This window comes from Sciurus vulgaris, assembly GCF_902686455.1.
Source record: "Sciurus vulgaris genome assembly, chromosome: 2".
Classification (NCBI taxonomy): domain Eukaryota; kingdom Metazoa; phylum Chordata; class Mammalia; order Rodentia; family Sciuridae; genus Sciurus; species Sciurus vulgaris.
The window spans coordinates 78,794,826-78,812,445 of record NC_136462.1 but is presented as its reverse complement, the minus strand read 5'-3'; the positions used below and the strand labels follow the sequence as shown (position 1 = coordinate 78,812,445).

Below are 17,620 nucleotides of genomic sequence, written 5' to 3'. Positions count from 1 at the left end.
AGGACTCCATCAAAATTAAAAAGTCATGTGCACAAGCCTACACAGGAAAATGAAAAGACAACCCACAAAAATGGTAGACTAGTGAGGAAAAGGATGGAACTAGAGACTTATTTTAAACAAAATAAGTCAAACTTGGAAGGTCAGGGGACATGTGTTTTCTCTCATAGGCTGAAGCGAGGGAGGCAAAAGAAAAAGAAAGGTGGTAGGGAGAATCTCATGAAAAGGGAGATCAGTAGAGGAAAGGGACCGAGAGACAGGAAATGAGGAGGGAGGGGGAAGTGCTGGGGAGTGATATTGGCCAAATTATATCGTTACATTGTGTGCATGTAGGAATACGTAACAACAAATCCCATGTTATCTACAACTATAATGCACTAATTTTAAAATGTGGAAAAAAGAATGGAAGACCATATTTGCAATTCATGTATTAAGAAGTTTCTGAATATATTTTGTAACACTTTATGGCTCAACAGTAAAACAAGTATCAAATTTTAAATGTTCAACACATTTGAATAGTCTTCACTATGAAGAATATATACCAATGGCCTAAAAGCACATGAAAGGATGCTCAATATCATTATTCATTAGGGAAATGCAAATAAAACCACAGTGAGATATCTCATCATACCTACTAGGATGTTCATAATTTTAAAGAAGAAGGAGAGAAAATTAAAAGAAATATTATTCCTGAAAATAAATGAAAAATGCAAATTAAAAATATTGGCAAAGCTAAAAACATAATAAATATCATAAACTAATTTTTAGTTTTATGTAATTAGAGTAATTAGATTCTAGCAAATGTATGGGAGACTTAACGTTAGAAAATCTATTTATGTGGTTCCAACGTTAGCAGATTAAAGAGGATTTTCCAAGAACATCTCAGCACATAAATTTTTAAATTAACATTTTATTAAGGACATTTTCAAATATATACAAAAGATAAAAGAATAATGTTATTAGTATTCATGCATTCATTTTGAGAATTTTAATAATATGTTAAATACATATATATTCATCACACAGCCTCAAAAATTATCAACTATCAATATATAATCCATCTCTTCCATATTACTTTCTCACCCCACTCAGCTGAATTGTATTAAAGTAAATTCCAGGGACTGAGGATGTGCTAAGTGGTAGAATACTTGTTTAATATGCTTAAAGCCAAGGGTTCAATCCTAATACCATTAAAACTATTTAAAAGAGCAAATCTCAAACATTAGTTGCATCATCCATAAATAATTCAGAATCCATCTCTGGGTTAAGATCTAGTTTTTAACACAACTATAATTACATTTTCACACCTAAAAATATCTAATGGTATTTGTTTGCCATTGAATAATATCTTGATAATACTGATTCTCTGAGATATTTATGAATTTGCATAAAGCTCAATATTTGTTTTTGGTTGTGTTTAATCTTTGTGTACTTGAGAAGTACTCCCTCATGTTTTGGTGCACAGTTCTATAAATGTCAGTTGAATCAAATTTATTAGGTCCTCTATATATTAACTTTTCCTGGGCAGTAATTGAGAGAGAAGTTCCTGAAATCTCACTACAAGAGAATTTTTCAAATTCTCTCTATAGTTATATTAATTTTTGCTCTACGTATTTGATGTTATCAACTGGATGGAAGTTCGGATCCATTACCTCTTCCTGGAATCAAATGCTTCATCATGATTTCAAGAGTTTTTTTTTTTTTTTTATCCCCAATCCTGCTTCTTACTTCATAAGTTCCTTTTCCAGCTATTAACATAGATTCCTAAGTTTGTTTTTGTTAGCATTTTCCTGGTACTAAATTTTTCTTCTTTTAATTTCTAACTTTATCTGCTCTTATATTTAAATTGCCATCTTTAGAATAGTGTGATTGAATTTTGTTTTTCTACCAATCTTACAATTTCTACTTTTTTTATTATTCTAATATTTTCATTGTTTTTACAAAATATCCATTTGAATTTAAAGAATAAAACCCAATAAACAAAAATTGGTCCTTTAGTTCATGCACTTCTTATTTTTAAATTGGTGGACCTGAGATTTGTCATTTTTATTGAGAGATAATATTTGCACATCTTTATGGGGTTAGTACAATAATTTGACAAATGTATATACTGAATGATGATCAAAATGGCAAAAACCACTTCCACCTCCTCAAACATTAATCATTTCTATATGTTGTAAACTTCCGTGCTTTTCTTGTTATTTTGAAGTGTATTGTAGATCATCATAGACAATAGTTACCCCTGGAAATGTTCCCATAGGAAACCAGAACTAATTCCTCCTACCAATCTGTGTTTTGTGTCCTTTATCTAGCTTCTTTCTGCATCCTCTCCCCACTACATTTTCCAGTCTCTGCTGACCACTATTCTACTCTGTTCTTCTGTGTCCATCTTGTTTCACTCAAGATAATGACCTCAAGTTCCATCCATATTGCCACAGATGACAGAATTTCATTCTTTTTTTATGGCTGAATAATATTCTACAGTGTATATGTACCACATTTTCTTTACCTATTTATCCACTGATGGACACTGGTTGATTCCATAATCCTGGCTATTGTGACTAGTGCTGCAATAAACATGGGAGTGCAGTTGTCTCTTTGATAAGCTCATATCATTCTCTCTGGATATATACCCGGTGTGGGACTGTTAGATCATCACCTGGGATTCTATTTTTAGTTTTTTAATGAACCTTCATACTGTTTCCCTTAGTGGTTGTACTGACTTACATTTAAAAAGTTTCCCCTTTCTTATCAGAATTTTTTAGTTTTTGTCTTTTTGATAATGTCTTTCTAACTATGGTAGGGTGATATCTTAGTGTGGTGTTCTTTTGTTGTTGCTTTGTTTCTGTTTTTAGGATGGGTTCTAAGTATGTTGCTCAGGCTGACTTCAAACTCCTGGGCTCAAGCCTTCCTCTAGCCTCAACCTCCCAAGCAGTTCAGCTACCAGGCCCATGTCACCATAGTTAGCATCTTTATGGTTTTGATTTGCATTTTCTTGTTGATTAGTGATATTGAGTGTTTTGATTAATCAAACTCGAGTGTCTTTTAATCAAAGACACTCGTTTGTCTTCTTTTGAGGAATGTCTATTGAGATCTTTATTTTTAAATTGGATTATTTGAGTTCCTTATCTATTGAGCTTTTGGAGTTCCTTATCTATTCTAGATATGAAACCCTTGTTGGATGGATTATTTGAAAAATATTTTCTCTGTCGTTTCCTTTGCTGTGCAGAAGCTTCTTAGTTTAATAGGATCACTTTTGTCAGTTTTTACTTTTTTGCCTCAGATTTTGGGTTGTTTCTATTTGACAGTCATTTCTTCACATTTATCTTTCAATTTGCAAATTATCTCTTTGTAAGCTTCTAATTTGCCATTAAATCTATCCATTCAGTTATTGTAGCCAGTAATTATATTATTTCATTTATAAAAGTTGGCTTTTGTTCTTTACCTGATCTAATCCTTTGATGGCTTTGGTTCCTTGCTCAATGTTGATTTTCTCTTTAATTTCTTTTAGCATTGAATATTCTGATATTTTATATCTAATGATTTTCATTTTTGAGGATCTTGGGACTCTGAATCTCTGAATCTGTTGTTGATTTTCAATTCATATGTCTCATAGGCAGTAGCTTATTTCTTGTATGATTAATTTTTTTGTTTTGTATTTATTTATTTATTTGTCTGTTTTTGGTACTGGGAATTGAACCCAGGCCTTTTTGAGTTTTGCACCCCCCACTCCCAATTCTGGTTTCAGCTCACTATTCTTTGTTTTTGTCTATTGATGTGTCTGTTCCATGAATCTTTTCCTTACATTCCTGGGAGTCTAACAATTCAATAACATATGCTTGCTATAATCCATCTAGAATCCAGTCAAATGTCAATTAAAAACACATCAGACTAACTAGCCTGCTATTCTGATCAAGATGGACATTATTGTCTCTGTCTTATGTGCTATAAATTCCCTGTGCTATAAATTTCCTGTACCCAGTACAGGACTTTGCACTAGATGTATGCGCAACATATTTTGAACATAATTGAATTGAAATATAAATATCAATAGGCATAAGACACAAGAAGCATGTACCTTGTAACACATAATATACATAATAATTATCTAAGATATAAAATTGAAAACCTTGGGACTGGGATTGTGGATCAGTGGTAGAGCACTTGCCTAGCACATGTGAGGAACTGGGTTCCAACCTCAGCACCATATAAAATAAATAAATAAAATAAAGGTATTGTGTTCATTTAAAACTACAAAAAAAAATTTAATGAAGACTTCAAATTCTAGGTCAAGCTGATATGACACTAATTGTTTAATAGTCCTGAGATTGTGCTTATGAGTAGAAGCATTTATGTCATTCGAATACCCTGGCATTCAAATTGTTGCTCACAATTCTAGAATGTTATAAAAACATATAATTAGCACTTATGATTCAAAACAAAGGTGATGAAGAGATTGGGTCTTGTCTCTTTAGCGATATTGGAATTAGTAACAGCAGGAGCAGGTGGCTCAGCACATCCTGATATCAGTGCTTATGAAGATAAACACTGAAAATTCGGTTGCCTCTGGCAATTATCACCTCTAGGATCTGGTGGGGTCTCCAAGTACTAAGTTCAAAAGATAAAGTCAAAAGAACTTCATAGGGCAAGAAAATACTGAAAATACATGGAAATATATGAGGATTTAAAATAGAGGTTTTAATTACCACTGTCCAATATATAACACCATAGTCATTTCTCTCTACTTTCTGGGTCACTGGGGGGATAGTAATCTGACAAAATTTCAAAGGAAACACTTGGCCCTTCATTATCCTGCCTATCCAGGTTTCTCTTCATTTTTCTTCACTAACTGTCAACTCAGAGGTCCCATCAAACACAGATACCCTATTTCAGTAGCCAGCCAAATATGTTCTTTCAAACATGAAGTTGCTAATATGAAACTATTTCACTGTTGTATAAATTTTTTAAAAATCTGACTCTAGAAATTTCACCTCCCTTTTACACTTTGTTAGAATTCATAGGTATCAGTTCCAAGTACTCAGTAACAAAAAATTCTTTATAACACTGATTTAAGCAATAAAGACATTTAATAATCTCACAAAAAAAGGAGGCAAAGCAATTACAGACACTCAGTGATAACATTAATCCTTGCCAATGCACAAGTTTCTTTTCCTTTTGTCTGTAATACTTTGTTAGCAGAGATGGTCACAAAATGGTGTCTTAGCTCACAGGTAAGTTCAAGGAAGAAGGACAAGAGGAAATGAGCAACAGCTTCACCTTTTTCTTTTATCAGGAGAACAAAGCTGTTCCCAAGGCATCCAGACCCTTTTTTGCGTTTCATGATCAGAATCTCGTGATATGCCCAGCACTACTTTGTAAGGGAAACAGGTTTGGAAGATATAGTTTGGGGATAAGTGTTGGGTTAATCATCCAAAAACATCTGCTGCATCATATCAGGTCCTCATTCCAAAAAAGAGACTATTGATGACACTCCTTGAGATCCTTATTACTCGCTATTCTGTGTTCCATAAAGATAAGCTCAAAGTAGCTTCTAACCCTAACACAAGTGCTAAAGAAAGCTGAAGTCTATAAAGAGCTATAGAGAACTGTCTCACATGCAGTAGGAATTTACACTGAACAGGACAAGACATTTTATTGGTTTTGCTCCAAAAAAATACACTGTAGATTTTTCTTCCTTGCAGGTGTCCTTGGGGAAATCAAGATCTCAAGAAGAACCAGCTGGTGCTTTTGAAAAGAGATGTACCGCTGCCACTGACAGTGTTATGGGCAATTACAGGGAGTTCCTTAAAGCTAGCGGCTTTTGTGTCTCACAGAGATCATTATGTTCTGAAACATCAGTAGAAATTCAATTTCCTCTCCCTGAGGAACAAAACCCTGAAGACCTAGCACAACATTTCTGTGGATCCTATACATGCATATGATACAACCCTTCAAATCCTATGAATGCTATAATTCAGGTAATACTTTCACAAGAATCTACAGGGTGCCCAGCACAATTCTGCTCCATGACTTTAAAATAAAGAGTAATTAACTAACTGTGGCTACCCATGTTTTCTATTTGTTGCCCCATTCCCATTTCACCACAGGTAGGCACATCTACCATCTTAACTTCCTCAGTATTTAAACTATGGCCTTTCTTTCTTTCTTTCTTTCTTTCTTTCTTTCTTTCTTTCTTTCTTTCTTTCTTTCTTTCTTTTTCTTTCTTCCTTCCTTTTTTTTTAAACTAGAGATTGAATCCAGAGACACTTACCCACTGAGCTACATCCCAGCCCTTTCTATTTTTTTATTTTGAGACAGGGTCTCCATAAGTTTCTTAGGGTTTCACTAAGTTACTGAGGCTATCTTTGTACTTGCAATCCTCCCACCTCAGCTTCCTGAGCTGCTGGAATTATAGTCATGTGCCACTATGCCCAGCAGCTATGAATTATTTTATAGAAAGCCTTTTAATATATTATTCATTTCTGTATACTCCTCAGTTTGTGGCACAGAGAAGATCAACATTTAAAAATCTTAAATGAGCAAAGAAACAAAATGCTAATTCTCTCATGTGTACCTCTGTGTCAAAACACAGAACTTAAAGGCACCAAAAATGTGATAAAATCTGTTTACCTTCATAGGGAAAATACAGACTATCTTCATAAGCAATAATAGAAACATATTATTTATTGTGGTGGTGTCAGATCTCTTATTTCACAGATTCTGGGTATTGTTTCTTGCCTAAAATCTGGAGGATTAAGTCACATTACCATTGTCACAAAACACTGGCTTGAAAACTAAGTAATCCATAATTTTACTGGGAAATACATCTTTTCTGGAATGCAAATATATTCATATTCACTTTGATATCTGCACTTTCTAAAGAGACAATTTTTATGGGTGATCATGAAGATTGAACAAGAAATTATTAATCTTCTTAGTCTAGAACACTCCCTAAGAGGATATACCTATTCTGTGAGAAGTGTACATTCCTGAACTATGGCAATGAGAAAATTACTGAATAATGTTTATGGAATGGAATGCAACCAAAATTATACTCCAAGTATATTAGTGAGGAAGATCCAGTTATCAAAATACAAATGTGCTAAACATTCAAAGACTGTAACAACCAGGTCTATTTGTTGCTCTTGTGAAAGTCTCCGGTTTCTTTCCAGGTTGACAGATGGTTCTGCCCTATGTGATCATTGAGAGACCTAGGTTATTTCCATTTTGACATGCTATTCCTCAGGGACTGGTTATCATGTGCAGGTTCACGGCTAGGCCACCAAAATGCCAGATTCCAGTTAGCAAGTCATAATTATGGGTGGTTATATTGTCTTCTTTTTCTTTCCTTGGAGTTTCCAAATTTTCTGCAATGTCTATAGAACCACTGACTCAGAGCTAGGGTAGCTTTGGGTAGTCTGTTCATCAACAGTGAAATAACTTTAGAAGAATCTACCATAAATAGTAGAACGCTTGGATACAAATTTTCATCTATTCTGCACCAGCTCACAAGATGGCAGTGTTTCATTTTGAATGATTCCAGAGGATGGGAGGGATTTGAATTTAAATTAGAATGAGATGATACTTTGTGTTCTGATTGACTGAATAGCCAAATTGTTATTTCTCTTTCAGTGTGTGTGGTATAAGTGTGTGTGTGTGTGTGCGTGTGTGTGTGTGTGTGTGTGTGTGTGTGTGTGTGAGAGAGAGAGAGAGAGAGAGAGAGAGAGAGAGAGAGAGAGAGAGAGAGAGAGAGAGAGAGAGAGAGAGAGAGAGAGAACTTGTCTGCACTCACTGGGGAAACAAAGAGTGGGTTCTAAGAAGAAAAGGAATCACAGAGTACTAAATCATATTTCCCAAGAAAACAAACCTAAGAATTGAAGGATGGAGAAATGGGCACAGACTTCTCTAGTGATCTTTTGGCTTCAACTGAGCTGTGAGTAGAATTTTTACAAATGTCAGGGACAGCCAGAAAAACCTGAGGATGGTCACTCAAAAATGAAAAGGGAAAATGGCCTCATTCTGACTTTCTGGGAGCCCTGTGGTTCCAGGGGAGAGCAGTTATGATCACTTTGAAGACTTCACCTGGCATCACTCTCTCTGGCTTATGTTGTTAATTCCTTTTCTACACAGGGGTGAGCAGTGACGACAAGGTGGAACAGAGTCCCCCATCTCTGGTTGTCCCCGAGGGAGAGAGTGCAGCTCTCAACTGCAGCTATGAAGTGACCAACTTCCGAAGCCTGCAGTGGTACAAGCAGGAAGAAAATGCTCCCACTCTTCTGTTTATACTAGTTTCAAGTGGAATAGAGAAGAAGTTGGGAAGATTAAGTGGCACCTTAAATAAGAAACATAGCACCCTGCACATCACAGCTACCCAGCCTGGAGACGAAGCCACCTACCTCTGTGCTGTGGAGGCACAGTGCTCTCTAGGCACCTGCAGCTTGTACTCAAATGCTGCAGCTGAGGCTCTGCAACTGTAAGATGGGGAACTTGCTAAACCCCTCAAAAATAAGCTATAAAGAAAAAAGTTATTGGTCAAGGTCCTGAGCTCATGATGACAGTTACTTATGAAATCTGCTGGGTCCTTACTCAGGCTGAGTCTTATCACTGCATTCACAAGTTTCTCTGTGCTTTTCCATGGGATTCAGTGCAGCTAATGTAGTGAGAAGGCCACTAGATGACACCAAATTCATTACCATGCTATTATGCCCTCGAGTATAAAGAAAGCCCTTTTATCAGGATCATACAACTTGCACATGCACTACCCATCCTAACAGCCAGAGATGTTCCCTCTTCCACCTACAATATATTCATTTATAAATAGGGTTCTACCTGCAACTTTCCTTGCTGAATCTATTAGCAAAGAACAAAGGGTGGGAACCAGAAGGGATCATTACTTGATTCAAGTGAAAGTTTTCCTTCCCCATTTGCAGTATTCTTACTTAGTCTATTGACCTTATGGTTATGGCTTGTGTTGGGTGCTTCATAAAAAGGGTTGCAGAATTTTCTGAAGACATTACAACCAATTTGAACACTTAGTAGTTTAAGCGGCCTCCCAAAAGAAAAGGGCTACAGTAAGTCATGCGAAGTTAACATCAACTCAGCTTAGTTATGTTATAACTAATGAAAGCTTTCATTGGCAAACTTTTTGCAAACGTGTAGGATGATAATAGCTTTCATCATATATGTTTGCAAAAATTCGCAATGAAAGCTACTATTCACTGACAGCAAATGCTGTGTACCTTGTATTTTGCAAATATTACCTCACTGAGTTCTCAAAATAACTCTTGATAGATTATTAGTATGATCCTCAGTTAACAGATTAAGAAATGTAACTCAGAAAGATTATGGCTCCCCCAAGGCCACTCAAATTGTTAACTGACTTTGAAATAAGGTGTATCTGACTCCAAATGTTGTTTTCTCCATTACATGCCCCATGTTAGATATCTCGGAGTGAAATTATTCAGAGTATGATCACAATTATGCATAAACATATATGCAAAACACTAAAATAATGTGTTAACATGTGACTAAAATAACACCCACAATAGCACATGAATAAAATGCCACCAAAATTTTGCAGCAATATTAGTTGTCTTTGAGTGATGGGTTAGGATTGCTTATTTTCTGTTTTGTAATATTCTTTGCTTTTCAAATTGTCTACTATAAGCTGAATTCTAAGCATTTTTGACATATATATATAATATATATAGAATACGTATAATATAATATTATATATATATAACTCCATTTTAAAATAACAAAATCGAGGCAAGTTGAAACTGTATTATATAATTATCTGACACTCACAGTTTAGCTCAGTTTCAATGAGAAATATATATACATGACCAAGTGATAAAAGCACCAAAACAAGTTCTTCAAGCACCCAATAGATTAATATTCCTTTAAATTAGGAAATTTAAAGTTACAAGAAGACCTGTTTCTCCTGCTAACATATTTTAACAACTGTCCTATGTCACTGGAGTGCCTTAATACCCAATCTCTCTGTAGGAGAGTGCAGGCAATAAGGATGATTTGGACTCATGGGTTTGTTAGAAATTTAATTGCAAATGGTGCACAGTTAAGGGTTCACTGTTAGGAAGATGGGGAGAGAGTGTAAGAAATGGCCAGGGAATTGTTCCAAGGTACAGAAATGGCTTAAAAATTAATATAACAAATCCTACCATGTTTTAGTCTGCAAATTCCTCTGACCATTTCTTGTCTTCCCTCCTTTCTATCCATGCCAAAAATCAAAAAGAAGCAAACAAACAACAATAACAACAGAAGGGGGGAGGAAGAGAGAGAGAAAGAGAGAGACAGAGAGAGTGAGAGGAGACCAGGCAGTCCAGAGGGGAGGAGAACCTGCCTTTCACTTATTTAAGACTACAAAATAGAAATGGAACTTCTGGGTAAGTCTCCTTAGTGTTCCTAGCTGAGGGCTATAAAGAGTTGACAATTTTAAAACCAGAGACTGATCTAGCACCCACATATCAGAGAAAATATTGGGCCTTTGGTGTTTTGGGTTTGGCTTATTTCACTTAGCACAATATTCTCCAACTCCATTCTTTTACCAGCAAATGCCATAATTTCATCCTTCTTTAAACCTGAGTAATATTCCATTGTATATACATACATACATACACACACACACACATTTTCTTTATCCATTCATCTGTTGAAGGACACCTAGGTTGGTTCCATAGTTTAGCTATTGTGAGTTGAGGTGCTATAAACAATGATGTGGCTGTCATGTGTAACTAATTAAAACAAATAAAAAGTTAAAAAAAAAATGGACTGAGCTGTTTTTGAAAGAGATAAACAGCTGGAATGGGAAAAGTTTTGTTGTTGTTGTTTTGTTTGTTTTTTTTCACTGTTTTCTGTTTCCTACTGAAACAAGAATCAAACATAATTTATATTTCAAAAGATTAACCTCTCATTGAAATAACATTTATTGTAAGACAAATGTTTATTTTGTAAAAGAAAAACAAAGTGACATCCAACCTAAAGAAATAACCACTGTTAACTGTTTAATATCTTATTTTCCATTTCACTTGTGTCCCTAATCATGAAAAAACAAGCGTAGAAAAATGTGGTGAATTTAAATTATTTAAAGAAAGGATGAGGGTTTCTCAGTCATTACAAGAAGAGTCATTTCTGTACCTTTGAAAAATCTCTATGTAGTTAAATTGAACTCCTCCCATTTCTGACCTGTATAAGAACCCTCCAGAAAACTCCTCCCAGTGACTTGATTGTGACATACTACCAGTGTGAAGCATCCAGTGAATAAATAAGGTCATACATCAAGAATCCAGAAGAAATGATGAATAGCAAGTTTATCGTCACTTCTAGCATTGGCCCTGCCAAGTAAGGGTCCTGTCCAGTGCCCGAGCTGCTCTCCTGGAGGAGCCCCTTGTAACGATACTGCAGCTGATGTGCATTTGATGTTGCAGGGCCTGGGAGAGCAGACAGGATCACATCCCAGGAGACAGAAGTATCTGGAACATAAGGGAAGTCTGTAAATCTGCTTCGTAATTATGATGTCTCATCTACAAGCTATGCTGTTCTCTACTGGTTTCAACAGTATCCAAAACAGACACTAGAATAGATTCTCCATTGAGGGTGGAGATATTATGGAAAAAGTGATACCAGTTTTGTCCTAGAAAGGTTTTATTCAAAGAATACAGCAAATTTGATAAATTTGTACATTGAAAATCTGGGTCTTGAAGACACTGCCCTTTATTACTGTGACTGAGGGACACAAAGAGAACATCCCCTACAGGAGCTAGACAAGAACCTCAGTGCACAGGAAGAAGAATGAGGCACACATGACCAAGCAGACTTTTTTTCCTACTGGATCAGTAGAGCTGTTCTAATACATAATAGCTATATGATTATAGGCAAATAGACTAAGCTTTGGAATTTTAGTTTCCTGAGGTTAGAACTAATAGCTGCTTTGCTGACGGTTACAAAACATGATTTCAACACTTTGGTCAAGTCTCAGACACTCAGCAAATTAGTAAATTTTGTTCCTCTCTCTCAACTACTTTGGTTTTAAATAACCCTTTTATCATCTCAAAATTCCCAATGTGTTACAAAGCAAAACAATTAAAAAATAAAAAAAATAAAAAAATTTTAAAAACCTTAAACCCTAAGAAGTCACATCCAGGACCTAGAGAATGCCAGGCTTTGAAGTGCATGCTCAGCATAGCCAGCAATTAGAGGAAGCAAGACCCTGTGGCACCAGTTCCTGTATACAGTGGCACTGGGCATTGGAAACTTTTCATGATCTAAATAAGAGCAGAGGACAGTTCTTCATAAGGCTAAAGGGAAGAGGAAGAGGGTCAGCAGTGGAGGTGTTGGTGAGGAGAGATAGAAATTGCTTGGATGACTATGTCCATGATCCTGCCTCAGTTCTACTTTCCCAGTCCAAGATGGGAGGGCAAGTGAGGCAGTGGACTTGCCCGGTACTGCTGCCACCTACTGTACTGATTCAAGCACATCTCTAATGGACCCTACCATTCAGTTCAGACCAGGGCATGGCCCTGCATCTTTGCACTGGTGCTAGATGAGATATTAAAGAAGATACAAAGCCTGTGGCAGCACCAGCACCTTATGGCTTTCAGGTCAGAGGCTCCTGGGTCCAGCATCAACCAGCGAAGTCTGCTCCAGCCACACTGCTGCTGAACAGCTGCACCAGTTATTAAGAGGGTCTTGAAAATAAGATGGAAAATCAGACCTTAGACAACGTTTCATTTTACAAGTGGCAAAAAATATGGTAACTAGAAAATAATTTTCAAAGATCTGCTTAAAGCTAACTTTTAAAAAATTCAACTATGAGAGACAGTTGTTCATGAAGGAATAAGATAACTAAAGGAGAGCAAGGTGTAACTACCCTTAGCTTCAGCTTGTGGAAGTTTGTTATTTTCAAATTAACATCAACCATGTTGATGATAACAACACAATATATTGATGAACCACATGGAAAGGGAATTTAAAATTCATTAAACTGTTCATACCTTTGATCCACTTCTCAGAATTTATATTAAGGACTAACTTTACATAGAAAAAGAATTTTTAGGCAAGAATATGCTCCAGTAAAAAAATTTAAATCATTTGGAAGAATTTGGAAAGAAACTTTACTAAATGCTCTCCCACCATTTAATGAGCCAATTATTAAGAACAACATGGATATGCTCTTGATATAACAATTAAGTAAAATATGGAGTCAGTATTAGAATCATGCTGTGTTTGCATTAATTTTAAATGCTTGAAGCACATAGATCTAAAAAACTGGAATCTTTGATGTAAAAATAAAATAAGATTTTATGGTATTATATTTCTCAGCATTTTGGTTTTTATTTTTCATGAAATAATTATGATACTGTTTACACAATAAATAAATTTTTAAGGAGACTCTTAGCTCCAAACTTTGTACAGAGTTCTCAATCCCAACTCAGTGTCCTGGGCTGTACCTTATCCTTGGACCCTGGGGCACCAGTTTTCTGGTTAACTGCACCATCTCTTCCCAACTTCTCTTCCTTAGTTCTTCTCCCAGACCCTCTGACAGAGTCTCCACTGAAATATTCTTTGTGTCTCCAACACATCTTTAGGGTGGGCAAACAAGAAAAAAAAAAAAATACCTTCATTCAGCTGGTCTCTCTTTTCTCTGTAGAAATAAGTGGAAGTTTAAATTGATTGCATGAGACCCTCAGGTCACAGGAAACCACAGTCAGTTTGAAGGAAGGAAGATTAGGTAATCTGTATATCCTTACACTGAGTTTTGTCTTAGAATTGTTTAAAAACAACTAAGTATATATTTAAGTTACTTTATGTTTGCAAGAGATGAATGTCTACTCTTTTTTTAAAACGTTGTTTTTAACATTACAGATGAAGTTAGGTCCTCTCGTCCCACTCTTCATCTTGTCTCTTTTCTCAGAGGCAAATGCTGCTTTGGGTTCATAATGTACATTTTAAACCCTTTATCATAATTAATATGGACATGTACTCAAGGAAGCATATGTAATTACTTTGTGACATATACAATATTAACATATGGTATGTTTTGTTCAATATCTTCCTCTTATTTTATGCAACAAAATGGATTTGAAGAGGGGCCAGGTTGAAGAGATCATCTCATTCCCTATTCCTATAAATCACTGTGTCAGTATACTATATTTTATTTAGTAATACCAACAGCAACAATATTATTTCTCCATATAGTAGAGAACCAAAACTCAGAGAGGTTAACAAGCCAAGGTCACACAACTAGGAGGAGACAAAATGGAACAGAAATGAAGTCTTTGACTTTAGGTAGAAGATTCTTCTAACTTCAGTGAAGATTTTGTTGTTGTTGTTTCCCATCTCTACCATGCATAATGACAGGAAAGATGTGTGATCTCCTACACACATCTGAATTTATAAGTTCTCATGCAAATTACCTCTCATTTGGCTCTGTTCTTACGGATATTAGACAAAAAAAGAGCAAAAGCCCCTCTTCTCCATGTGAAACTTTCAGTAGTGCAACACTATGATCAGCACTGCCAATTTATCCCTTTACTCCTTTCTCCACACCCAGGAAAGCCTAGCTATATTTAAAATGCTCAAGAGTGGTGACTAAAACCCAATTTTTGCTTTCTAAAAGGATATAAAACAGACATTAGCTTGAAACAACCTTGGAGAGTGGAAACATGATGAAGAGTCTGCACATTTTACCCGAAAGCCCAGCTTCTGGCTCTGGGGTTGCTGCAATGATCCAGGGAGATCCATGAAGTCTGAGCTGAAAGGATTAGAAACCAGAGCCACAAAACTGAAGTGTGAACAGGAAACTGGTAACTCTTGCATGAAGAAGCTTGCCAAACTGCATTCATTGAACAATGCTTTGAATCCACAGTCCTTAAATCTTTCATCTTCAAATCACAGCAGATTAAAAAACATCTAATATTGTTCTTTAAACTTTTCACTTGATACTTCAAATTCTAAACACAGTAATGCTTATTGCTAAAAATGAAACAATAAAATATATATATATATATATATATATAAAATAATCCTCACTCACCTGCTGTCTTCCATCCCTACTGAGGAAAACAATGTCAGTAACTAAGTAAACATCTTTTCCTACCAAGCCTCTGACCTGTGTAAGTATAGGTAAGCATGTCTCCAGTGAGATCAAACAACTGTTTATTTACAAGTTCATGGTCAGCTTGACTTTCCCCTGTGAGTGCCTTTTTGTATCTTTGACCATTTTTCTTTTAGGTTATTTGATTCTCATTAATAAAATATATAGTAGCAATATCAAAATGTCCTATCATTTCCCTAGTCTATTTGTTTTCTGACTTTGTTTATAGTATGTAGCTTGGAATCTTTTGCCTTTGAATATTCTCTAAATTTTATATAGTCAAAAATGCTTGGGGTAGTTTTGGTTGTTGTTTATTTTGTTTTTGTTTTTGTTTTGTTTTTAGTTTAAAAACAGTATATCTTTTATTTCATAGATTTATACACATCATACATAATGGTACTTGCTGAAGAACAGAAATGACTTAATTTGGAGTCTGTTTATATGCAGAGCCATTCTAATCAGAATGTAATTAAGGCATTGCTCCAAGCAGTCTTGGCTGGGTTCAGTGAGCTTAGACAGATATGGCTCTCTGAGTCCTGTACAGCCTGGACTGGATTAACGACCATCAGAGCCTTACAGTGACTGTTTCTCCTCTTTTCTTTATGACTCCATTTCTTTCTCCATGTTGTTCAAACCACATTCAGCAGGTCCCAACGCCATCTCTTAGAATTGGTGCGCACATTTATACTGCTACATGTTCACAATACTGTTTAACTGATAATTTTCATTGTATATATTTTTTTGTTGTTGATTTTGTTTTCTTTTTGGTGCTGGGAATCAAACACAGGGCCTCATAAGTGCTACGTACTCTCTATCACTACACCTTGAGCCCTGTCTTCTTTGTAGCTTCCGGATGTCCACCCTACTTACACGTATCTTCCATAATCCAAATGTTCCTAGAATTTCAGCCATAGTTTTATTATTTTGTTTTGTTTTGTTCGTTTTTTGTACCAGGGATTGAACCCATGGGAGCTTAACCACTGAGCCACATCCCCAGCCTTTTTTGTTTTTTTGAGACAGGTGATCACTAAATTGCTGAGGCTGACGTTGAACTTGCGATCCTCCTGCCTCAGTCTCCCAAGCCTCTGGGATCACAGACATGTGCCACCATTCCCAGTTATCATTTTTACAATAAAAATTTTCAACATTTCAGAGATTGGTTTTATGCATGCTATTTCCCATAAAAGTGATGTCTTTGTTATATTTTATGTTCTTTAAACATAATCAAGTGGTATAAGTTCTTATTAAGAACTTCGCCTGCCTCCAAACATTACAGAACAGTGCAAGAACCACAGTGGAATTAAATGATAATGAGAATAGTCACTGAATTCTCCCAGGCTATTTGGAAAAAGAAATTCTTGACCATTTTATTGGGGCAAGAGAAGACAAACTAGTTTGACTGATTAAACAAAAGAGATATTAGAGGGAAGACTGAGAACATAAAGAGATAACCGTTAAGGCAACACAAATCTTGTGCAGAAAGAAGAAAGATGTGTAGCTTACCCTGCCAACTCCCTTCCTCTAGACTGAAGGCGCCTGGTCCAGCCTTCGCCTCTCCATCAAGCTGAGGCCTGGCTGTCATCACTTGTCCAAAAGATAACCAACTTCTGAATGGGCAGAGCATCTTAGGGTTATGAGCAGAAATAAAATGCTGGAGAAATACAGCAGAGCAAAAAGGTGTACTAGACTATATTCCTTCCCTTTTATTGAGGTCTTTTTCCATGAATTTCCTGTGGGTTCAATAAATCTGTCTAGGTTTAAACCATCTTGCCCGAACCCATCTGTCTTCCAGGAAGGGGCCTGGCAGCAAGAGGCTGCAGATTGGTCTAAGGGTGGGCTTGGAGAAGAGCAGGGATTTGAGGCTGAAACCCATCACCCACCCACTCCAGGGAACAGTGCAGGTGGAGGACTGTAACCCTAGAATACCATCCCCATCTTGAGAAAGCCAGCATCTGGGTATCTGTAGCTGAGAAGTTCTGTGGCCTGGCAAAGATAAGCCGCAGAGAGAGAATGGAAGCTCACCACAACTTGGAGCAGTCACATAAAAGGAGACTAGGCTGCTCAGCCCAGGAGCAGGGGGCAGGAGGGGACAGTTCTCTATCCCACTCCCTGTCTCTTTGCCCATCCTCTGAGCCAGAGGAGGGATGAAATCAGAACAGCCACTGGAGCTTTCCTGCCAGTATATGGCTCTCAAATGGTAAGGACGATTCAAAAGTGAACATACCAATAGTTGGAACAGAACCCTTTTAACAACCAAAAGAAAAAGAAAGAGTAACTTGTTTCCCAGTTGCAAAGAGATGACTGATACAGCAGAGCAGAAGATTAGCAGATCTCATGAGAAATGAAAACCATTTCAGATTTTTACCCCACAACTTAAAACGATTCTGCAAAACCAGTAATATCTGGATCTCTTCTAAATTTTACCACATTCCACCTTCTGACTTAGTCCTGCACCTGTATCACATTGTTTTGTTTAGAAAAGGTTTTTATGTCATAATAGAAAAATGG

At 36.3% G+C, this 17,620-nt stretch overlaps 1 long non-coding RNA gene and 1 gene segment (V, D, J or C); one reads left to right on the top strand and one right to left on the bottom strand.

Annotated features, from left to right (window-relative positions):
* LOC306654819 (T cell receptor alpha chain MC.7.G5-like) overlaps positions 1-17,620 on the top strand; it is a 517,362-nt gene that overhangs the window by 191,308 nt on the left and 308,434 nt on the right.
* Positions 11,036-13,723, bottom strand: LOC306654826. Its single transcript, XR_013762066.1, has 3 exons — positions 13,467-13,723; positions 12,604-12,704; positions 11,036-11,489 (listed from the first exon to the last, which is right to left on the bottom strand). It is a non-coding gene; the product is annotated as an uncharacterized lncRNA (long non-coding RNA).